This window comes from Rhinolophus hipposideros (assembly GCF_964194185.1).
Source record: "Rhinolophus hipposideros genome assembly, chromosome: 13".
Classification (NCBI taxonomy): domain Eukaryota; kingdom Metazoa; phylum Chordata; class Mammalia; order Chiroptera; family Rhinolophidae; genus Rhinolophus; species Rhinolophus hipposideros.
Window position 1 is genome coordinate 62,750,483 of NC_138059.1, and position 25,392 is coordinate 62,775,874.

The window sequence follows — 25,392 nt, forward strand, 5'->3', positions numbered from 1 at the left end:
AGCGGATACCCAGAAACAAAATTCTTGATGACAGAAGAAAAAAACACTCTTGTTTTAAAACTTAATGCTTAAAAGGAGTGTGACTTTCAATGAGAGGATATACAGAATCCATTCACTATGGAACGTTTCTGGTTTGGGTTCTTCCCACATTGAGAACAGTAATGATAAGCCCATTTCTATGGAACTTCTTACTTCTCTAATACAGAGCTTACTTCTGGCATGTGAGACCCAATTTGGGGGGGCCAAGAGTTGCTTACAGGTGTGCCATGCGAAACTGATGGCTAGAAAAATTTTAAAGTAATAATGATTTTAAATTGATTTTTGCAGTCATTAAAATTTTACTGCAATTGAAATTATATTTGAACACATTCTAAGCGTCTCTTAGTAAAGATCATAAATTGCCTAAGAAGACTCGAGGTGTCACGCTATCAGCCAGGGAGTCGTCTGTGGTGGTGACCTCTCCCTCAGGTGTGCCAGACAGGTATTGTCATTTTCTAGTTATGTCATGATGAGCACAGATTGGGAAGCACAACTCTAGTATATAATAATCAAAACTGTCAGTGTGTTTTGCATACAGTAGACACTTATTAAATATTTATTAATGGATTGGTATAAAGGAGATCATTGAGAATACTTGGCTTCTAGAGGAAAATGTAAGAAAAATCTAAATGAAGTACAACAGGAATAAATAGTTTTCATAACCCTCTACAGCATTTGACAATGACTGAAGGTAAAGTAGAATATCATTAATACCATTTATGTAAAGCACAAAACAAAAACTCTAGCAGTTCACCCACAACTTCTATCTCCAACCCAAAAAGTGTACCGGAGTAAGGATGGAGTTTACATGTTTTTCAATGGTTTTACTACTTGGATAATGGCAGTTTCCTAGGTGAAGTAAGAGTAATAGGGAGAGTTGTTGGACAATGTTTTTTCAGGGCTGTATGTTCATTTCCAATCACTTTAGCTTTGTTATTTCAAATGATCCTGTTACTCTTTCTTTTAGGAGTTAAAAGGCCCTTGGATGTTGAGGATAATTTAGTGCTTTTAGGCACTACTATCCCAATCTGGCTTTGTAGCTTTGGTTTCCTCAAAATCACAGTGTCATCATTGCCCTCCCCTCCCCCGCTTTGGAAAGAATAAAAAGAAGTAGAGGGAAAGAAAAAAATCATCAAGTCACTGTAATACAACTCCAAATATGACATTTAGAATTTAAACATAATTACACCTTTTCTCTTTCATTTCTGGTACACAATTCGCTGACCTTTGCTTTTCCTGGATTCATCATATCCCAGCCTCTCCTACTTGACCTAATCTAATACTTGTAGAGAAAGACAATTCTGCTAGGTGATATGGTTGTTTTTGAGGAATGGATCACCTAACAGCTTGCTGGAAAACACCTCCATTGGGGTCCTGCCAGCTCCTCAAGAGTGGAAAGAAAGCAATCTGTAGTCGTTTTACAACCATGGGAAGATTAAAAAAAAAAAAAATTAACCCTGAAACTGATTGCTCAACCCAACTTTGCCATTTTCATTAAAAAGAAAAAAAAATCACTTTATTCTAGCTTGTAGAAATTCTCAGGTGCGACTTGAGAAATGTGTTCATTACTGTTTGATTACTTATCAAAGAACAGAGAACAAGGAAAGCTATTTAGGAAAACCTATGAAATGTCATTCTTTTCTATAAGCCAATAAATTATAGTGGTAGACTTGTCAGTAGCCAAAACCAACCAGAGCTCTTTATTCTGCATGTAAAACCAAATGATCCCCGATGACCCAATTTGTCTCACCGAATGGAAAGCTCACTCTCCCTAGATCTGAGAGCTAGTTTTTTTGAAGTGGTGAGCAAGTAATTCGGTACTACAAATAGGAAGGTTTCAGGCAGTGAAGTAGCTACTGGAATCTGGAAAAACTAGTTGTGCCCAACTATCAAAGGAGGTGAACTGAGAGGTTCTCTTTGTAATTCATCCATTGCTTTCAACCACTAAGTGGCAACATCAATTGAAGACCCCTTGACTACCCTTTGGGATAAAGATGAGGGAATCAAAGGGCTGACTAGGTATTTGGAAATTAGTTATTTCTAACTCATGCAACCTATATAAAGTTGTCAGAGAAAAACAGAACAGGTGTTTGTTTGTTTGTTTGTTTGAACAGGTGTTTTTATTACAGTTCAAGGATGTCGTATAGAGGCAGTAGGATATCCCAGATAACTAATCTCCCAGTAATTACATTAGGTTGGTGCAAACGTAATTGAGGCTTAAAAGATTAAAAATAATTGCAAAAACCACAATTCCTTTTTTTAATTAAAAAAAACCAACTATTACAATATTCCCCCTCAGAATTTTCTTCTTTTTCTTCCAAACACACTTATCCCATCATTTCTGCCACTTTCTGAAGCAGTCCCGGAAGTCCTCTTTCATGAGTGTCTTTAGTACTGCAATTACTTTTGCACCAACCTAATACATATTCATTTATTCACGACATACTTAGATTTAGTCCCCTTGCCTCACAGGACAAATGAGGGGGTGTTGCTATAATGCTAGCCTCACATTTGGTTTGGAGTTAGATCACTAATCCTCACGTAGATTACTAATCCTACTGTACATAAAGATTAATAATGGATGAGATAATATTATCAGGGATGAGATCATAGCAAATAAATTTAATCAATTTAAAAAGTATTATTAAATGTGTAATGAGAATTATGCCCCCAGAGAAGAGAATTTGGCAAGAGAACACCATCTTCAACTTTTACACTCTGTCTGGGCCTCAGTATCCTCACGGAAGGTGAGAGGGATGAACCCCAGCCACCTTCTCATTTTAAAGTTCTAAGACCACGCTGTTTGGGTCTGACGCCTGGCTACCCCATAGACTGCTATGTTTTCACTGCGCCACACCTAAGGAAGAACAGCTCTGCTTCATGGACAACCTGAGAATCCTCCTCAGCCTCCTTTTGCGAGACATGAATGTGAGGCTCCAGATTTGTCCTCTGGTTCCTGGCAGGACCTTTCACCATTGATCCCATCATTAAGCTCTAAATTTCTTTGTCAGTTACAAAGAAATCCGTGTTTGTAAAAATCAAAATATTACAGTGGATATGAAATAACAAAGTTCCCCTCCTGATTGTCTTCCAACCTCGACCTTCCATCTTCTCCCGGCAGCCATTGTTGATAGTTTCTTGTGATTCGCTCCAGACTCTTTTCTTTGCATTTACACACACACACACACACACACACACACACACACCAGTCTGTTTTATGATGTTTTCAAACACAAATTTGCTTTTTTCACTTAATCTGTTGGTTTTAAAATACTATTTTTTAAAAATAAACAGCTGGAATCTATATGCTAATATTAATATTTTATTTTGGAACCTTTTGCCTACATTCATACAGCTATTTTTCTTAAAATAAACTTTTTATAGACTTAAGAAAATGTTCTGTTTGAATCACTCTTGTATGATTTTAGTAGCAGCACTATGCCAGCTTCATAGAATTGATTGGGAAATTTTCCACTTTGTAATATGCTTTGACATTTTGAATGACACAGAAATTATGTTTCTGATTGTTTCATAAAATACACACAAAATTTTTCAAGGTTTCCAATTTTTCACCCCCTCTTCTCATTTTTCAAAAAATGTTTTGTATTTGGGGGTTAGATATCTACCTTTTTAATTCTTCTGTGGATATTGGTCTATTGAGTCTTTTCCTGGGCTTTTGGAGTTAATTTTGGTAATTACACATACTGGAAAACCATTCACCCACTTATATAAAATATATTATTATAAACTATTAATTAACAGATATTATAATTTAAGGCATCTTATCGTTATATGTAGCTTTGTCCCTTTTCTGTATCCTAATGATATTTGTGTTTTATTTTAAAGTACTTATTGAGACTTTCCAAAGATTTTTTTTATTTTGTTGGGTTTTTTTAAAGAATCAATTATTTATTTTTGTAGATATCATTAATTTCTGTCTCTAATAATTCTGTACTTATTTCTTTAGGTTTATTTTGTTATTCATGTTTTAATATGTGATAGTCTTATTAATATTCAGGTCTAGTAGTTGATTAATTTCAGTTTTAGTTCCTCTTTACCAAACAGTTATTTTGAAGAATGTTAAAAATTCTGCAAAAAGCTATTAAACATGTTTAATTATGTTATTTAGATCTTCTCTTTTGATGCACTAAATTTGACAATTTTTGATAGACTTTAACATACTTGCTGTGACTTTGGATTTGTCAACTTATTTTTGAATTTAAAAACTCTGATCCATATATTATGATGATATGTAGCTATATAAGTGCTCATGACTACTATGTCTTCTGGATGGAATAAGACTTTTTTTCAAAACATAATATTCTTAGAAAAATTCGTCTTTGGCTCATTTAATGTTCTTTATCTTGAATTCCATTTTTCCCAGTATGATTGCCACTACTGCTTTCTTCTTGTTTGGCTGGCACAGTTTTGCCTATCTCTTATGTTTTTCTCCCCCCAGATGTGTCTCTTGAAACATCATAATGTTAGATTAAAAATTTTTAAAATCCAGTAAGAGACTTTCTGACTTTTCACTGGAGAATTTACTTATTCATATTAATTATAATACCTAATATGTGTGGTTTTATTCTTACAATTTTTATTTTTTTAATTTTAACAGATTTTTGTTGCCTATCTTTAAGTGTGGATATCGGAATTGTCTCTCTTCAAAACACATTTGTTGAAGTCTTAACCCCCAGTCTATCAGACTGTCACTGTATTCAGAAGTAGGGCTTTTGAAGAGGTAATTACATTAAAATGAAGTCATTAGGGTGAGCCCTAATCGAATATGACTGGTTATCTTAATAAGAGGAGGAAATTTGGGTACAGAATGCACAGAGTATAGGGCCATCTACAAGCCAAGGACAGATGCCTTAGAAAATACCAAGCACACTGACACCTTGATCTCAGACACCTAATACCAGAAATGTGAGAAAATAAATTAACTTAAACCAACAGGAAATTATTTTCAACAGTATGTGCAAACTAATAAATACCCTGACGATCCCAGCTACTGGTTATGTCCCCAGAGAGCTATTCCTTTATATCTGGATGATTTCAGTCACGTTGTTCCAATATTCTCCCAACACTCTTACATTTACTATCATAACCCTCAATGTAATTACTTGCTCAATGCTTTATCTCTCACTAAGATCTAAACTCTGTAAGCCGGCACTCAATACATTTTGGTTTATTCTGTGGGAATCCTGGGTTGTGAAAATGTCTCTATAGCGTGGTTCAGAGCTTGTATTGAGGGGTCCAGGGCCAGTTTTTTAACTGCAATTGCTATTATCATGCAGAATGTGAATTAGGAGCACACATTATACCTCATTTCCCTGAAAATAAGACCTACACTGAAAATTAGACCTACCCCAAAAATAAGCCCCAGTTAAGATCGTCAGCCAGACAGACGCATTTAGTATGTTATGGCGATGTTCCAGAAGATGATGACATGACTGTATTTGAATAAATGTAAATTATTGTACATGAAAAAATAAGAGATCGCCTGAAAATGTGCCCTAATGCTTCTATTGGAGCAAAAATTAATATAAGACCTGGTCTTATTTTTGGGGAAATATGGTAGTAGGGGCCTGGGGCATCTGCGTTTCATGGGTACGGGGATCCCACTCCCAAAAATCCCTAGTAGACTAAAACCTCCTTCAGTTTCTTCCAATTGGAGGATGGAGTTTTCTTGACATCTTGAGGCTCCCTGCTTCACGTGGAGACTTGCTTCTAGCTCTCACTTCTCCCATTGCCAGCTTCAACCGTGAGGGCCCCTTTCACCCTTTCAATGTCCTGAGTTCCAGGACCATGAGGCATCAGCTTTTCTTTTCCACCTTAGCTTTGTTTTTTTCTCCCCAAAATGTTTGGCACCTAGAAGTTCCCTCTTTTTTTCTGTCTACAAAGCTCAGTTATCTGTATTAAATCAAATGACAGGGTATTCAAGCATATACTGTATCTTGAAAGCAAGTTCTGGTACCAAGTGTGTGATCTTGCACAAAGTTTCAACTTCTCTGTGCTTCAGTCCTTCTGACTATAAATTGGGAAAACTGGTACTTAAGTTATGGGTTATCATGAGGCTTAAATGAGTGTACAGGTCAAGTGCTTAGAATAATGCCTGACACATAATATGGCCTATACAGATGCTTGATATTCCTGTTACATTTTCACATATTTACCATTTTTTCACTCTATCCCTTTTTTATATTTTGAGGGTTTCTGACTGCATCAACTCCATCCTCCATGTTCTCTTACGTTGAATGGGAAAAGGAATATGATTCCTTCAAGAGGAGACTATGTGTAGCAGACATCCTGGGCGGACTCTAATTGTATGACTTATCCGCAGTCTTCCTTTGAGGAGTCCTTTGTTTGGTGTACTGTGTGTCACTCTTTCCCCTGGGACCCCATCTAATTTGATATTGAACTTTAAGGCAGTCACTGGACCGTAAAGTGGAATGACATGTGAATCCTTCCCAGTCAGGCTCATTCTACTGAATAGTGACTGACAGCTGATCCAGTCAGATCCTGTCTTTGGGAGTTTGCACTTGAGAAATCAGGAAAAAAATCAGTTAGTGGTAGTATCAGGAGCAGTGGCCATAAATACAAGTAATAGCGAAGATACCATAATGGCACAATTCTCCAGCAGGGAGCAGAGATTTTATGCTCTTGGCATGAATGATTGTTTGGGCTCCAGGGGCCCGATTTGGGGACAGTCCCTATCATTCCTTGTATTTCCTTATAGTAAATTTCTATCATCTCATGTATCTGAAGCATGTCTTTTTAAACCTAACAAATGCTCTAGTATTAAGAACATATAAAGTTTAGATAATTTAGTTTTTCATTCCTATCTCTGAATTACTGGATTTATCCTCTCTGATTCATTTTTTTTTTCTCGCTTCACTTAGGGAAGAGATCAATGATGGATTCTAATCTGAGCTCCACCATTTCCTGTGCACCCTTGACCAAACTGCTTAAACGTTTAGCGCTAATGACTCCTTATCCTTAAATAGAGGGGGAAAAATACCCAATATATTGTTACTTATGATTTTTTGTGAGAATTATTTTATTCACCTACATTTATTAGGGTTACATACGAGGTCGAACAATTAAGTTCACGAACTCATCCTAGAAAAAGTGCTACATATCTCATTACTGAATATCATTACAGTCACCTTCGAAGTTCTCCCCTTGGGAAGCTATGCACCGACACCAGCACCTAGTCCATCCTTCAAAGCAATTTTGGAACTCTTTTTCTGGAATGGTCATCAGAGCTGTCATCATATTACCCTTGATGTCCTGAATGTCATCAAAATGTTTTCCTTTCAATATTTCTTTTATCTTTAGGTAAAGAAAGAAGTCATGGGAGGCCAGAGTAGGAGTAGGGAGGGTGTTCCAATACAGTCATTTGTTTACTGGCTAAAAACTCCCTCACAGACAGTGCCGTGTGAGCTGGTGCATTGTCGTGATGCAAGAGCCATGAATTGTTGGCGAAAAGTTCAGGTCGTCTAACTTTTTCAGGCAGCCTTTTCAGCACTTCCAAATAGTCAACTTGGTTAACTGTCCAGTTGGTACAAGTTCACCATGAATAATCCCTCTGATATAAAAAATGGTTAGCAACATTGTTGCAAGAAGTTCACCACCTTAATTGTCAGACCTCGCATGTGCCATCCTGGTGGCAGGTGCTAGGGATGCAGCAGTCCCAGCCTGCAATGGGCATACCGCCATATTCCCAGGGAGATATTATCTGAGAAATGCCTACCTTATTCCAGCCTCCCAATACATAGCAGCTACTGTTAATACTGCTACAGGCAAATATTTTTCTTGTCCTTTAGAGCTTAAAGCCCTGAAAGCAGATGCTTCTCTAGGTGTTTCACCATGAACATCAAAAACAATAAAATGTGATTTTATTATGGATAGAAATTAATCTTTTTTTGTTGCTGTTGCTGGTGTTTTTGTTTCTTGACCGTTTCATAGGTATCTGAATCTAATAATTGATCAGTTCCTTAATTTGGGGCTTACTATTCCCTCTCTTCTCAGCAGCACTTTGGAATCTGAGAAACACGCATGTTAGATGGTCTCAGTATTTCCTACAATAGCAGTTGGGGAGATAGGATACTTTATTTAAAATAAAAAGGGAAAATAATTTCAGAGAAAGTCCTGCATAGATGTTCTCTATGTTGGTACAAGCTACGCATGTTCACCTTTTTAATAGTTCTAAGGACAATTTATCTGGATGTAGAAAGGGATTTCTAGTGTTGTTCTTCAGAAGGTGTCAGATTAGATGACTGTAGTAGCTGCCTTTGACTGCCTCTCCAAATCCTTTTTCCACCTTCTTAAACCCTAACAGGACTGATTTGCTCAGATATTCACCCTATTCCCACATTAGGAATAAGTCTTGGTCAGCCAATCAGAGGTTAGCTATCCCCGGCAACTTTTGCTAGTCTGGAGACAAACATATGTTATAAATTGGTCCAAATTTAAGGGAAGAATTATTTCTCCATGGTTTGGGGGGAAAAGATTCACTCTCTTGTTGAACATAAACAAGGAAATGTGTAACCTTGCTTGCTACAGGCAGCCGTCAATTATGAAAGGAATGACCTTTCGGGTGAAGCAGATTCTATGGGTTGTTGAGTGAAGAGACGTAAAGAACCTGGGTCTTCAGTAGTTTTAGTGAATCAACCAACCTTGGAGCTTCTCCTGCCTCTAAACTTTCTGTTACTTAATATAAAAAATGTCTTTTCTGTGGAGTCATGTTGTCTCCCCCATGTCACCAAAAGCACCCTGCACAATAACAGTAATTTTATTTAGTTTGGCTATTTTCAAGGAATGAGATAAGAAAGACTAATGAAATAAACACATGTACTGTTAAATCAAAGCCTTTGCAGGTGAGAAAACACATATTAGCATTCTTTCTTTCTAGAATACTTTTCTCCAAAACACCTTTTTAATTTTGATGGCCACTGGAAAAAAACAAAAAAACAAAACAAAACAAAAACAAAAACAAAAAAAACTGCCTGTGCTTCCAGAAGGGAAGATTTAGGGTGCTCAATAGCTAAACCCATCTCATAGTGTCAAGAAAAATAGAACCATTTAATATATTTGCTGAATTTTTTGAGAGCTTATATCTGGTGGAATAGTTAATAATAGGATGTGCACTGACTTAAAAAACCAAACAACTCCTGCTCAAGCACAAAGAAATTCGTTAGGTAATCTCATCTAGAAACAAATTAATGTTCACATGTAGATTCTACATTATAAAGTGCTTGGGTTTCAAAGGAACATTTCTTTTGTTGAAGGATTGTGTTTTGATGTACATGAAAAATTTCATTAAAAAGCAATAAATAAGAGATAACTTGGCAGAGAATACTCTGGAGAGCTAAATGGATTCTCCTCTCTTCGGTCATGGTTTATAGTTGCAATATAAAACACTCAGAAAGTGAAGAAGCTCCCTGTGGCAGTTTACTTAGGACGTGAAGATTTAGACCTCACTCTCGGATTAAAGTTGGGCAGAAGTGATGACTGTATTTTTTTTTCCCCTTCTCTTTTGTTGCTGCACTATTTTAATAGCATAGAAAAGAAAAACACACAGTTGTTACAAAGCTTCATTGACGTACTTCACTATATAAAAGAAATGTTCTCAAGAGGTTGAAACCATGGTATCTCACACATAATGGATGGTCAATAAATATTTGCTGAGCTGAATTGCAATGGTATTTTGAAAACTGCATCATCTATTCAATTTCTGAAATTGAGTTCCATTATAAGGTTTGAGAATTTCCTCTCTTCCTTCTAGCACAGGTCAGAGAGGATAAAGGAATAAAATGTAACACTGCCATTAAATTAATTTCTTACAGTAAGATGTTATCTTCACTATGTCTCAATATATTGTGTCAAATCATTATATGATGTTTCAATTTAGTCCTTTCTTGTAGTATGTCAGATTAGGACTCAACCTGAAAAAACTGTTACCACAATGGAGAACAGCCCATTCCTTCAACAGATGTCTATACAGAAAGTCCCTGGTGGAGAGGAAAAAGAAAAGGAGTTACAAAGTCTAAAGGAACAACTTTCAAAGATGTGTGATCTAGTTGGGTGCATAAGACACAAATAACACCCTACCTTATTATTGTAATATAAGGTAGCCTGTGATAAATGTTTTATAAATTACATAGACTACATGTATCAAACAGGTTTAGCTGTGATTATCAGAGAGGACAATATGGAAGGACTTCGATACTTGAAACTAAAAAGATTTGGGCCCCAGTAGACTGATAGCCATTGGCACATATTAGTTTAGTGTTGTTGAAATTTGAATGTACGTAAAATTCACCTGGGAATCTACCTACCAGCATAATTTGTTTTGCTAACTATCCTGAAATCACTTTCCAGGATGAAACACTTAGTAATACTGGAATATGTATGTTTGTGTGCAGTGTGTCTTTTAATATGCCTAGGTAGGGTGGCAATAGAGTAAGGTTAAATCTAAGAAGCCAAAGATACTGGGATAAGTTACCATTGAGGCCAGTGGCTCCCTGGCTGACGGGCACCTTGATAATTCCCGATGCCCCAGAGTCTGAGCAAGGTGGGATTCAGATCAGAGACCCTCAGAGAAAGCCGTAAAGATAACAACCTCAGTGAAAACATAACTAGAAAAACATGCCTCGTGAAAGGAGAGAGTAGGGAAACTTGTGTCTTGGACTTGCCTCTGGGTAGAGGAGAAAATGTTGTCATCACTGAGAATTCAAAAACACAAGCGAGTCATCTAGTAAGGTTAGGAATGAAATTCAAACTACCTTGTGGCCCCCAAAACTACAAACTGCATTCTTCCAGCTACAGAGTGTACCCGGTTGATGGCTCACAGCTGAGTCCATCCAAAGGCATTGTCTTCAGCTAAAGGGAACTGCTTCACCCAAGATTAAGACCCCTCCCCAGGCACAGCCCACATGCAAACACTAGTTTATGCTGTGGCACTAAGGCCTGGACCCGTTGCCTTCATTTGAAATGTACTGAAGGGCCAAGCCAGCTTTACTGTTCCCCAAGAAGGCTGTTGTAACTGGGTGGTGGTTCAATTCTTTCTCTATCCTCAGCTTCCTTCATTTGCTTACAGATGATTTTTATAGATGAGAGGACTCCCCAATAAAGTGCTTCCATGAAAACCTTCTTTTTTCAGAGTTCATTTCCTGGGGGATCTTGACCAGTGACATCACTTGCCCCTAGGTTTCTAGTGGAATAAATGAAAATCCTTTCTAGAAAAATCGAACTTAAAACCAGGCCTCAAAAAATTTCTACAAATAAAGTTCCAGAAAATATGAGCTCCCTATCACAAATTATAAATCACATCAGAAATGAGTCACCATGAGCAAAATCAGTAGAAACAACAAAGAGCAGAATAAGACCCATAGAGCCTACTGATGTTGAAATTATCGGATAGAGCTGAAGTTGGAAAAGTTTTCCTGTAAAGAGCCAGACGATAAATATTTCAGGTGGCCAGGCCGTACAGTCTATATTGCACCTACAGGCATACCACGTTTTATTGAGCTTCACTTTATGGTGCTTTACAGATGTGTTTTTTACAAATTGAAAGCAAGACCCTCCGCCAGCAAAAACAGTATGACTTGCTTTATTGCTATACTCGCTTTATTATGGTGGCCTGGGACCTAACCCGCCATATCTCTGAGATATGCCAATACTCAATTCTGCCATTGTAGGGTGAAAATAACCAAGACAATATATGAAATAGATACGTATGATTGTGTTTCAATAAAACATCATTTACAAAAACAGTGGAGGGCTGGATTTGGTCTGTGGCCCATAATAAGCCAACCCCTGAGGTAGAGTAAACATATATATTTAATATTTTAATGAGATGAAAAAGGGGATTCAAAACTATGACTAGCAAAGATGACCTATAAATTACATAGGTCTACAAATCTGTAAAGATGACAAAACTTAACTTCTAGAATAGAATCATATAGTACATAAAATTAGAAACTTAATGGGCAGGTTAAATAGCATATTTACACTTATGCACATGTGCACCAGAAGACGCAGCTGAAGAAAAATGAGCAAACAAGAAAGTATATCTAAGAAAATTACTGAATATATACAGAAAGAAACAGTTAGAAATTGTTGAGAAGTGTAAAATAAAGTAAGATGGTGTATTATTTTTTTCCATTCTACACACATCATACTCAGCAGTGAAGTCCTCAAAGCTTTTTTCTTTGAAATCAAGAATAAGAGAAAGAAACTTATGATCATTTCTATTCAACAGAATCAGTGCAATAAGAACAAAACACAAAAGGCAGGGAAATTAGACAGAAGGAAAAATATTGTCAAGTTTCATAGATGATATAAATAACCACATAGAAAACTTTGAAAATCTACAGTTATACAACTAGTGAGAGAATTTAGCATGGTAAATGAATATATAATTAAAATTCAAAGTCATTTGAATTTCTATAAATTATCAATATGCATAAGATATGTAAAAATACATCATGCCCAAAAAATATAAGGTTCTTAGCAAGACATGTAACAACAGATATATAAGTTATTCATGGAGGAAATTATAAATTTTATTAAAAGAGATTAAAGGAGATCTAACTAAATATTAGGTTGGTACACAAGTAACTGTGGTTTTTGTAATTATTTTTAACCTTTTAAACCACAATTCCTTTTGCATCAACCTAATAGAAACACCCCATATGCATGTATAAGAAGACAATATTGTAAAGATGTCAATTTCCCACATGTTTGTTTATATGTTTTGTGCATCTTAATAAAAATTTCAACGTTTTTGATGTGGAATTAAGTAAGCTGAATCTAAACTATACTGGAAGAGCAAAGGGTAAAAGTAGTCAAGTCACTTCTGAAGATGAATAAAATGAGTGACTTGTCCTAACACATATCAAAACTTATTCTAAAGCTATGGTAATTAAGACAGTATGGAGTTGGCATGAGAATAGACATAGAATTCAGAAGTAGATCCTCACTCATAGAGAATCAATGACAGAGGGAGTGTTGCAAATCAGCGGGGAAAGGATGGGTTTTTGAATAAATAGAACTAGGACAACTGGTTATCCATATGGGGGGAAATTAACTTTCTCTCTCTCTCTCTCTCTCTCTCTCTCTCTCTCTCTCTCTCTCTCTCTCTCTCTCTCACACACACACACACACACACACACACACACACACACATACACATCAAGTCAAGCCAGATCAAGTTATATCAAGTTAAGTCAAGTTGGACTAAGAAGGGTGAAAGGCAAACCTTAAAAGATTTAGAAGACATAAAATATCTACATGACCTCACAATAGGAAAGGATTTATTAAACAAGAGGCAAAAATCATAAAGCTTCATTAATTGCATTATATGAGGTCCGACAATTAAGTTCATGAACTTGTTGCAACAATGTTGCTAACCATTTTTGATATCAGAAGAATTATTCATTATGAATTTGTACCAACCGGACAAACAGTTAACTAAGTTTACTATTTGGAAGTGCTGAAAAACCTGCATGAAAAAGTTAGATGACCTGAACTTTTCACCAACAATTCAAGGCTCTTGCATCACGACAATGCACCAGCTCACACGGCACTGTCTGTGAAGGAGTTTTTAGCCAGTAAACAAATAGCTGTACTGGAACACCCTCCCTACTCACCTGATTTGGACCCCAATGACTTCTTTCTTTACCGAAAGGTAAAGGAAATACTGAAAGGAAGACATTTGGATGACATTCAGGACATCAAGGGTAATATGACAACAGCTCTGATGGCCATTCCAGAAAAAGTGTTCCAAAATTACTTTGAAGGATGGACTAGGCACTGGCATTGGTGCACAGTTTCCTAAAGGGAGTATTTCGAAGGTGACTGTAATGATATTCAGCAATGAGGTGTGTAGCTTTTTTTCTAGGATGAGTTTGTGAATTTAATTGTCTGACCTCATATTAAAATTAGGAACTTCTTTTTATCAAAATACACCATAAAGTCAGAAGTCAAGCCACCAATGGAGAGGAGACATTTAAGTAACAATCAGAAGATTTGTATCAATATGAAAAAATGCATTACTTATGAAAAATAGGTGAACGATATGAGTATGCAATTAATAAGAAACAATTGACCAAAAATATGAATAGATGCGTAGTATCATTTGTAAATTTACACCACCGTAAGACACCATTTCACAACCACTAGTTTTTCAATTACATTTTGACAGCATCAAGAAATAGCTATTGAAGCTCCTATGTTTGCTCAATATAATATAAATTGGTATAGCACTTTGGAAGAAAACAATTGGGTTTTAACTGGTAAAAATTAAACCTGTCCACACTCAATGTCCCAACAATTCCACTCTTGAAAACACTTATGCAAAAGTGCACCAGGAGAAGCGTACGGGAATGCTCATTGTAGCTTTATTCCATAATCACAAAACAAAACTAGAAAGAACCCAAACTTCCATCAACAGTAGAACTGATAAATTGTAGCTCTCTAAAAAAAATGGAGTTCTCTGTAACAATTAAAATAGATGAATGATGACTACGTACTTCAATGTGAATGAATTTTGCAAGCATATTAAGAAAAGCAACTCATAGAGGACCACCTAATGTATAATTTCACAAATGTGACTATGAAATTGTATTTTAGGGAGGCATATATATGTAGTCATTTTTTTTAAAGCAAGAGAACGATGAAAACTAAGGATAGAGGTAACCTAGAAAGGGGTGATGGAAGAGGGATGTGATCAGGGAGGAGTTACACATGGGAGGATTCAAATGCATTGGCAATTTTTCCTATTTTAAGCAGAGTGGTAGACATGCAGCTCTTTGTTTTAATTTATTTGTCACACCACATATATAGTTATATGTGTCCTTTTACATATAACATTTCATCAGAGAGAAAGACTAACTTGTGGTACTGGTGAAAAATATAGATTCTCAGACGCCATCCCCATAAATTTTGATTCAACAGGTGTGAAAAGCATCCCTGGTTATTCCAAAGCAGGTAAGTCCATAGACCACACAGAAGGAGAAACAGTATAACAAAGTGGACTTTCTACGCTAAAAGAACTAACACCTGTCCTGAGAGAGCAAACGAGAGCTGGTTTAGCAACCTGAGCAGAAATGACATTATTCACTCTTCATATCAAGATGCAGAAAGAGAGTGGGGGTGGTACTTTGAGGCGAGCATGGTTGCTATTATAAACCCATTCCAACACAGCTTGGAGCTGCAAGCATCCAAGGGGTAAAATAAATGGCCGGTGATGTGTGTGAGCTTGCACAACACCCAAGAGCAAGGTAACTCAGATATACGAAGTCCTGGATTCTCTGAGAACCGAGGCAAACTCTGTGCCTTTTACACAGGCAGAGCTCTTTCAACCTTGGGCTTGTTGCTCAATGTGCCAAGTTCAGATCTCTGTGTCAGAGCTTGAGGAGAGATTGCAGACTGTGGGGACTTTCGTGCTTTTGGGATGGTGTTTGCCCAGATCAACTAGCAGTGAACAAGGGGACAAAATCTAGTTGGATTGCACATGTCAGGAACAGTGACAGTGGCAGCAATAGCCCAAAGAAACAGGGCTTCTCATTCCAGCTGTCTTCAAGCTGGCGTACTCACACCCCTGGGGGTACATGGAGACTTTCCAATGGGAATGAGGCAATTGATATTTTCAAGAGAATAAATTTCCAACTCTTTAGCGTTCACATGTACTCTTTCCTAAAGTAGATCTGCCTGAGAATGCCCCTATAGCTGAGGGGGAATTGCTATTCTAGTTCTCCTTTCACATCCCACCATCCTTCACAGTCACGCACCTCCTACTTTTCAAAATGTAAGGCAAAATCTTAACCCACCCTTTATGTTAGCACTGCTCTGAGGGTGAAAAGGTCTTAGGGTTATCAAACAAAGCAACAATTAAACAAAGCATCATAAGCCGATGTCAGGACATCATGCACTTTCCTGTCATCTATCGTGAGGTTAAGTAGGACGTTATAAATAGGACGGGAAAATCTGTATTCAGCTATATCAGAGAGTGAGGAGCAGAGGTGATGACAATTTACATCTAACAACTTCACTTCCTTTATCACCTATCAACAGCCAAACTCATTGCTCCGGAAGGTGAGACCCGAAGAGTAAACAGAGAGCATCGGTCAAACATATTGAACACTAAGGTACGTATTTCGTGCAGGAAACAAATTTATGTCCAAGCTTTGTATCTTATCTACTCATACATCCTAGAGCTCAACAAAAGAAGGAAGAGTGTTGTGAAGGGTCTGTGTATTAACACAGAAGTATGAATTGAAAGATGAAGGCAGACTTTACTGATAGAAACTAAGTCTGATTTGGCTGGTTGGTTTGACCATGAAATTTGCCTTTGTCGATTAGAGAATACAGTACATGGTTTCCTAAATTGAGCTATATCTGCAGCTTCAAGGTTTAAAGAAAATTCTAAATGTGATAACACCTTTCTGTCAAATAGTGTTGTGTTGGCAGAGATGAAACAAAGTGAACAATATTTCAATTTTCCCAAGCATTTCTGATAATACCAGGTTAAACAAAAATGGGTAAAAGATACATTATTTTCCAGAATTCTTTTGGGGGGTCACAAGTAGAGAAGTTGGGAGATGACTTCCTTAGCTATCTGTCTCTAGTTGTCTATTTGAGAAGATGGTAACTCCTCAGATCAAGAGAGGCTTCCTGGTGGTGGTGTAAAGTTATCAGGAGAAAATCAGAGGAGGGAAGAAAGATATTCCTGTTGAAGGTAAGAGAGGAGCTCAGTTTTTATTTAAAAATATTAATATTTGATCTATTGAATGAAGGAAAATAGTTTATTATTAAACAAACATCTATTATTGCAATTTTTCTTGGTGCTGGAGATATAATAATAAGGCAGGACATTTTCTGTTGCCATCCAGCTGACATTATAGTCAGCTGGGAGGGAGACAGATAATTAGTAAACAAATTAGGAACATCCTTTGGGATAGTAATGAGTGCTATAAATAAGAGGTGAGTTGACAGTAACTAATTTGATAGAGGGAGGGTGCTATTTCAGATTGGGTGGTCAATCAAAGAAGGGCTCTCTGATTCAATTTGTGAATGAAAACCTGGGTGATAATGAGCCAGCAGGGCAGGATTTGATAGAAGTGTGCTCTAAGCAAAAAAAAAAAAAAAAAAGAAAAAGAAAAAAAAAAGAAAAAGAAAACCCCAAGTGCAAAGACCCTGAGTTGGAACACGCTTGACCTGTTTGAGAACTGAGTAAGTGGGGAGAGATGCCGAGATACTGAAACTACGTTCTGTGTCTGAGGACGTCTCATGACTTGACAGCAGGGTTGTTCTCTACCAGACTCGTAGTGCTTCATGTGATTTCATCTGAAAACTCACATCCTGGTTTTACAAACAGACTGAAGGAAGCACTGAGGAAAGAGAAAGTCTGGCAAGCAATTTCCAGGAGATCTGTGCATCTGCGGCTGAGAGAACAAAGGGGCAAGAAAACAGGAGGAGGCGGTGGGGATGTCGTCGAGGGCAGATTATGTGGTGGTGCCTTGTTGGCACTGAAGGAACTCTGGCTTTTAAACTCCGTGCACCGAAGCTCTTAGAGGGTTTGAATTAGAAGAATGATACCTGACTTATATTTTCAAATGCTTGCTCCGGCTGCTATGTGCAGCATGGACTATAGTGGAAGGGAACAAAGCAGGTAGAGCAAGGTGAACAGTAGGATGGTCATCATGGTCTAGGGAAGAGGTGGCTGGTCTACAGAAGGGGGACAGACAGGCTAGATCCAGGATATGTTAGAGGCAGAGCCCACAGGATTCTCTGCTGAAATTACACCACCGAACGAGAGTTGGGGAGAGAGGACTCAGATGACTCCTACGTCTTGGCCATTAACTGAGGTAGAAAAGACTGGAGGCTGGCTTGGCAGGAAATAGCAAGCCCCCCCTTTCTTTCTGGACCTGTTAAGGTTGTGATGCTATTAGATGTTGATATGGTGATGTTAAGGAGACAGTTGGACGTACAAATTTGGGGCTCAGCAGGAAGCTGGGGCCAGAGATACAAACGTAGGCGTCATCAGCATATGGTTAATACTTTAAACTATGACACCCATTTCACATAAATAGTCTATCTAGGTCCTGCAGAGATTATTTAGAGACTAGATGAAATCTCATAAATAAGATTTGGATCTCCTAGAAGTTGTTTGCCAGACTTTCTCTTTCGTCAGTGATTCCTTCATTCTGTTTGTAAAACCAGGATGTGAGTTTTCGGTTGAAATCACATGAAGCACCAAGAGTCTGGTAGAAAATAACACTGCTGCCAAATCACGAGACATCCTCATATACAGAATGTAATTTTGTTAACATGGCTTCTCTCCCACTTACTCAATTTGAGTCTTGAGCAAGTGAAACCTAAATCACATGTGGGACCTGTGCTGCAAGGATGCGGGGTTTCCGTAGCCTCAGCTGGCCAGAAAGTCATACTAGAAGGAGGTTGGAATAGATGCTGAGTGAGCCAATCCAGTGTCTGCCCCACGGGTAAGAAAAATGTGGACACTGGCTTTTAATGAGGGTTTAATGTTATGAGAGATTTTAAGAAATGTATTAGAAATTTTTCACGCAGAAAAAGTTTTTTCTTGTGGTGTGTAAAAGGGGTGAAGCAGCTATAGAAAGCTGTGGGATAGCTCCCTTGGAAGCTATGAGCCAGCTTCCAAATTAGCTTTTAATTTGTTAATCAAAAATCAGAGGTGATCGAAGAGGTTGTGGGATATAATCAACGAAACTGGGAAGACAAACCAGGATCTGTTTATAGTTCATGTCAAATACTTCCTCAGTTTGGAGATTTTCTTTTTTATGAATTAATTTGGTTTAGGAGGGAATTTTCTTATTGGTAAATACACTCATATTGTGACACGTGAATGATCTTTACATCTTTGGGGGAGACTGTGTTTTGCTGCTTGGTGGATGTACAATTAACACACAATGAAAAACTGGAAGTGCAAGTTCCCACATTCATTGCAGCCAAGACGTGGAAGCCTAAGCGGGTGACTGGATAAAGAAATATGGGGTGTTTATATGTATGTGTATGCATATACATATATACACATATACGTACACACATCCATATGTACACATGGACACACACAGGTGGTGTGTTTATATGTGTGAATGCATATACTTATATACACATATGCACAATACATATATACACACACATATGCACATACAATGGTATTTTATTCAGCCATAAAAAAGGAAATCCTATCATTTCTGACAAAACATAGACCTCGAGGGTACTGTGCTAAATGAAATAACTCAGACAGAGAAAGACACATACTGTGTTATGTCACTTGTATGTGAAATCTAAAAAAACCAAATTCATAGAAACAGAGTCAAGTGTTGGTTGCCAGGGAATGAGGGTGTGGGGCGAATGTGAGATGTTGGTCAAAGGGTGCAGACTTCCAATTCTACGTTCTAGAGATCTGATGTGCAGCAAGTGACTATAGTTAAAAATACTGTATCATATACTTGAAAGTTGCTTTGAGAGTAGAGCTTTGACATTCTCACCATAACAACAGCAACAGAATTGTTATTATGTGAGGTAAAGGATATGTGAACTAACCTTATTGTGGTGTACATTCCACAACACACATGTACAAAATCATCACACTGTACACCTTAAACTTACACAATGTTATATGTCAGTTATATCTCAATAAAGCTGGGGAAAAAATTGGGAGTGCAAACATTGAATTTTCTTTTCATGCAGCAACTAAGACAGTGGCATACATTTTTAATACCTTTAAATTCCCATATTTACTTAAAAATTTGGGGGGATGTTGACAAAGATATCTAGAATTAAGTCAGAAAAAGTCAAGAACCATACTATTTCACTGATATGTGGCATATAAAATTGAAAACAAAAAAGGAACAAGACAGACAAACAAAGAAACAAAAACTCATAGACACAAACAATAGTTTAGTGTTTACCGGAAGGTAAGGGGGGAGGAGGGTGGTAGATGAGAGTAAAAGGGATCAAATATGTGGTGATGGAAGGAGAACTGACTCTGGGTGGTGAACACACAATGTGATGTACAGAAGATGTATTGCAGAATTGTGCACCTGAAATCTATGTAACTTTACTAACCATTGTCACCCCAATAAACTTTAATTAAAAAAGAAAGTCAAAACTGGGGAAAAAAAGATGTCTAGAATTTATTTCAAATCATATTGGAAACATATGAATGCAATGTGAGTATGGAATTGTCTATTTTTGTGAATAATTAGGCTTACAATAATTGCCCAAATTAAACAGAATGTAGGAAACTTTTCGATTATAATATTTTATGTATTTATTTTAATCCCAGCTATAATAAATTATGATTACACACAATAGTTTTTGAGTTATTATTATTATCAAGCTTTTTCTAAGTGCTTTACATGTATCATCTCATTTATTCCTTTCAGATTTTTTTTTTTAGTAATTGGCTAAATTTTAAGGAAGTATGTTTGATTGATTATTTCTATCTTTTAAGGAATGAAGAAATGGTAACCTGAGGTAATGATTATCTGTATACAATTAGGGTTGAATTTTATCAAGGGTTATTCAGTGTCTTAGAAGGACACTGAGTAGGACATTTAGAAGGACACTTTGTTAGTGATTTGTCCAAAATTGTTTATTGTGTCTAGAAGCAATGGTTGACATGAGAACTGTATAGCTATTATCACCTCTGATTTGTTCTTTTGAATCTGAGGATGTCTAGGAAACAAGAACCACTTTGAAGTTTAAGTTCAGCCTAAGAAAAAGCTCCTTGAATAGCAATGGTGGTAGATACCACGAAGATTTAAGGAAAAGAAAAGGAAAGTGGCAAAACTGTAAACAGCCCTTCGAGAAAGAAGAACACCAGTTGAAGGAAGCTGGGAAAATTAGTAAAGTGTAAAGAGGGAGGGAGCTGGGTTGCATTATTTCCACATGTGACCGAAGAGCCAGCAAAGTCCCCAAACCCTGGGACCTACACTTTTCACTTTCTTATTTCCTCTACTAAATGTATATGGTGCCTTTACGTATGCGTCTGCATAGTTTAGGCCTTTGAGTTCATCTCCTGAAGTAAAGATCAAACGTACTTTTCTGTTTTGGCAGTGGGTCTGTCTGGCTCTAGAAATATAACCAATTCTGGAACACTTCTGTCAGGGCTTCAAAAATTATTGCATAATTACCAAATCAGTTAGGATGCTTTTGTTTCTAAATTTGCTGAAAACTGACCATCATTGGAGGCCAGTTTAGATGTGTCAGAGTGAAACATAACGGGAAATTATTTGCTTAGAAATGAAGTCTAGCAATAGGTTAGCAGAATTTGGTCAGGGATCCAGCTTGATTTCTCTATAATTCTCTAAGCTCTGCATGCCTCTATTTACTCAGCCAGCTTCCATTACTGTCACAAAATGGCTGTGGCGGTCCCAGGCCTTATATCCATCTACCATATCATCAAAAAGAAGGGTGTACTTTCCTTTCCAACTACTTAAAGTGTCCTGAACTATACTAAATTTGGATCAAGTAAGATGCCGAGCCCATCCTTGAACTAATCACAGCCCCAGAAGAATTCTGTGTGCTGACTGCTTCATGCTATGAAGGCTCCTGCAGCTGGGGAGCTGGGGAGATGGGGGAGATGGTGCTGATGGTGGGAGAGGCACCATAAAAATCCATGGCTGCTCCACAGTGAGGAAAAATACACAATGTTCACACTGATAAACCAAGAGATGATCCCACATGCACTTGCTTTCAATGCTCTTGTCCAATTTTCTTCCCCAAATTGCACACAGGATTGGCAGGATGCCTGCTGGGGGTAATTTGGTAGATTTTAATGTACAGTGCTGGCCACCTGCAGGAGTGGGAGTGGAGAATAATCTTGTCAGGCTCCTATACGCCAAAGCCTTCTGGAAGAATATTCTGAGGATGCAGGTATTTGGCATTTAACAATGGCTCAGGAGTAAGTTTAATTAAGAATAATCAGTGAAGAGGATGTTAATATTAGCAGTCTAAAATTACCACACAGAAGCCGAAGAGTCAAAGAACTGTTGTTAGCTATGTTCAAAGGCGAAAACTAAAACCTACTTCTTTTCTTTGTCTCCCCCAAAGGAACTTGCCTGAAGCTTAATGGCTTTGTGATTATATAAAGGTCTTTACTTTTCAAGACCTCTTCTTTAGGCTGTATTTTTCAGTGCCTTCTTACTAGGTACTTAATTTTCCCCATTTGGTGAATAAAATCGATGCAATCTTGGACTTTTTGTCATATGAGTACCAGCTCCTGGGAAGAAACCCACATTTAAGATGTGAGATTCTGGAAGTCTGGAATAGAGGGAGATTTCTGGAATGTGAATGCCTTCATTCATATCATGCAGCATGCAATATGAAAGGAGGGCAGGGCCCCTGATGACAAACATCCTACTGGTTTCCCTCCTCCCCACACCGTATCCCTCTTCTGTTTATAATGTAATATGGGTTGTAGCAGCATTGAGGGCAATAGATGAAGAGCATTTTGTACAGGACAGCCACAAATCTGTAAAATCGGTGACAATGTCCCTCTCAGTGAGGCTGCAAACAGGTCCTGTGGGCATCACGGAATTATTCTGACACATCTAAACTGGCCTCTGCCTTTTCTACATTACCCCCGGCCTCAAGGGCTTATTCCAAGAGAGGCAGCCAGATCTATTTAATTTTCTGTTTTTGAACTTTGGATTCTGGTACTGGCTTTTCTGTTACCAGATGAGCAACCCGAGGCAAACGATTTCGTGTTTGTGATCTTTCTATAAGGCATGGGTAATGCTGCCCCTTCATTATAGCCTTGTCAGTAGGACCAAATTAGGTAATATGCAGGCATTCCTTAAATATTGTAAAGTTATATTACCAGATGAGCAACCCGAGGCAAACGATTTCGCGTTTGTGATCTTTCTATAAGGCATGGGTAATGCTGCCCCTTCATTATAGCCTTGTCAGTAGGACCAAATTAGGTAATATGCAGGCATTCCTTAAATATTGTAAAGTTATACAGAGGTAGAGGGCTATTATTTAATCTCACAAACACCCAAAATCGTCTGGAGTGTTTCAACCATGCAGCTAGCCCTTCCATGTGCCTGAGGGTTCTTTGTTGGAACAGGAAGTCTTATTGCAGTGTGATGCAATTCAATCATTCTACAAAGCAGAACGCTGGTGCTCCTATTGTATAAAATGTAACACGGAGGGGAAAGCAGATGCAAGCGTTTGGCTGCTACCATCCAAGTAGAGCAGCAGTTAAATTTCTGATAACAGGGATCTGACTTTACCATTATTTATGGATTCTGTGATTTCACTTTCTCTAATGAGGTAAAGAGTGATAATACCTACTGTGAAATACATAACTGTTAGGAATCAGGAGAGATGGAGTCTGATGGGAAGACATGAGGGTATAGGCCCCTCTCGAGATTGATTCTAAAGCCCCATTATATTTGACCATGAAAAACATTTCAAGTCCTTACTCTAAACTGCTTAAAAACAATATTGGATTCTGCTGGAATTCTTTTGTTCTACGTCAATCAGAATCTATGCAGAAAGTGAACCCTCCTCTCAATCTAATCTTGGGGGAGATCACCGAGTCTGGCTCTGATGCAGTTCAGAAGCTCCAGAAAGAGAAGAGGATGAGCTCAGCTGGAAATGACAGGGAGGTACCAGGATGACTTTCAGAAATGGCAGCATTAAAAAGGAATGTTTAATCTCTGTAATCCCAACTTTAAATTACCACTATTGTGTGAAACAAAAGGCGGAGAGACAGCGCTGAGGAGCTTATGTTGGCAAAGATGAAAGGAAGTTGCTGAAAAGGTTGTTTTTTTTTTTTTTTTTGACAGAGGAAGAAACAGCCTTTTTTGTTATTTGTTTTTTTCTTCTTATTAGTTTCAGGTATACAAAGCAACATAATACTTAGACATTTACACTCCTCACAAAGATAACCCTCGTGCACTGTTGGCGGGATTGCAGATTGGTGCAACCACTTGGAAAACAGCACGGAAGTACCTCAAAAAATTAAAAATGGAACTACCTTATGACCCAGCAATTCCACTCCTGGGTATCTATCCAAAGAAAGCCAAAACACGAATTCGAAAAATATATATGCACCCCTATGTTTATTGCAGCACCGCTATTCACAATAGCCAAATATGCAAACTACTGAAATGTCCATCAATAGAAGATTAGATAAAGATATTTTTAAATGGAAAAAAAAGAGCCTCTATAACAGAATCTTTCCCTTAGTTTGTCCCTAGCTGTTTTCTCCAAGGTTATTTCTCATCCATCCCCCTTCCTGGACATAAAATACTACACTAATATTACCATAAGGCTTATGGATTTTGATGTGTGTTGGAATTCTCCTTCTAAGTCTCTGTAGAAGCAGCGATGTGAACAGTTCTGGAGTTCAGTTGGAGTATTATTATTATTAATAATAATTATTATTACTATCATCACTATCATTATTATTATGACGATTATTTATGACTCCTTTGCTCAGACTACAGATGGGGTTGGGTGAGAAAAGAAGTCTGCAGAAAGGCTGGCTGGGATGTTCTGTCCTGGCCCAGATTATTTGGAGGCAGAGCTGACTTTTTCGCGCATTCTGACTTCAGAAACCATTTGGCTTCCCATGAAGCCCGTAACCATAAACACAGTTGGCTTGAAGGAATTTCTGTTCAAGACATTTCTGTGTCCAGTATCCTATTCTTCTCCCTCCAAATATTCCCACAAATGCCAGGGAAGAGGAACTGAAGGTCAGTATAGCAATTACTGGTGAGCCCTGGATCAAGGACATTTGTAATGTAACACTTACAGAGCACAAATCATGACAAAACACTCCGAGGACTCCTGGCAACGTGACATTACGTGTGATGACCTTATGCCATCGTGGTGAGGTGGCAAGAGTGAGTTTCAAGGCTTGGCTCGGTCGCTTAACCTCCCTGATGTCTGGTCACCTATGAGATGCTGAAACCTCACCTACACGACAGAGTCTGGGGAGGACTGAATGGGAATGGAAATGGAGGCTCTTTGTACAGAGGTCAAATGCCATATACAAATGAGGTTCTGTCTGGGCCGACAACCCTTGGGTTTTCAAGGATGGTCTTTATGAGCTTGGTGGTATTCTCTATTTGGTCCAGAACAGAGTGCCATAGCCAAATGGACATGTCCCTGAGCCTAGACCTCTGGATCTATGCAACTATTTCCAAGTAGACTGGCCTCAAAGACTGAGTTGGGGAAACTGAGGTAATACAATGCCTTTCCCTCCTACCTTCTCAAACATAAAACCACAAAATGAAGACTACTACTCCATCTTCTACATCCATCTCCCATCTCTCCACTTCT

The 25,392-nt window shown here is 37.9% G+C and overlaps 1 protein-coding gene across 1 annotated transcript in view; it reads right to left on the bottom strand.

The window, feature by feature from the left end:
• CPA6 (carboxypeptidase A6) overlaps nt 1-25,392 on the bottom strand; it is a 243,770-nt gene that overhangs the window by 141,094 nt on the left and 77,284 nt on the right. The gene's annotated exons all lie outside the window — the stretch shown is intronic.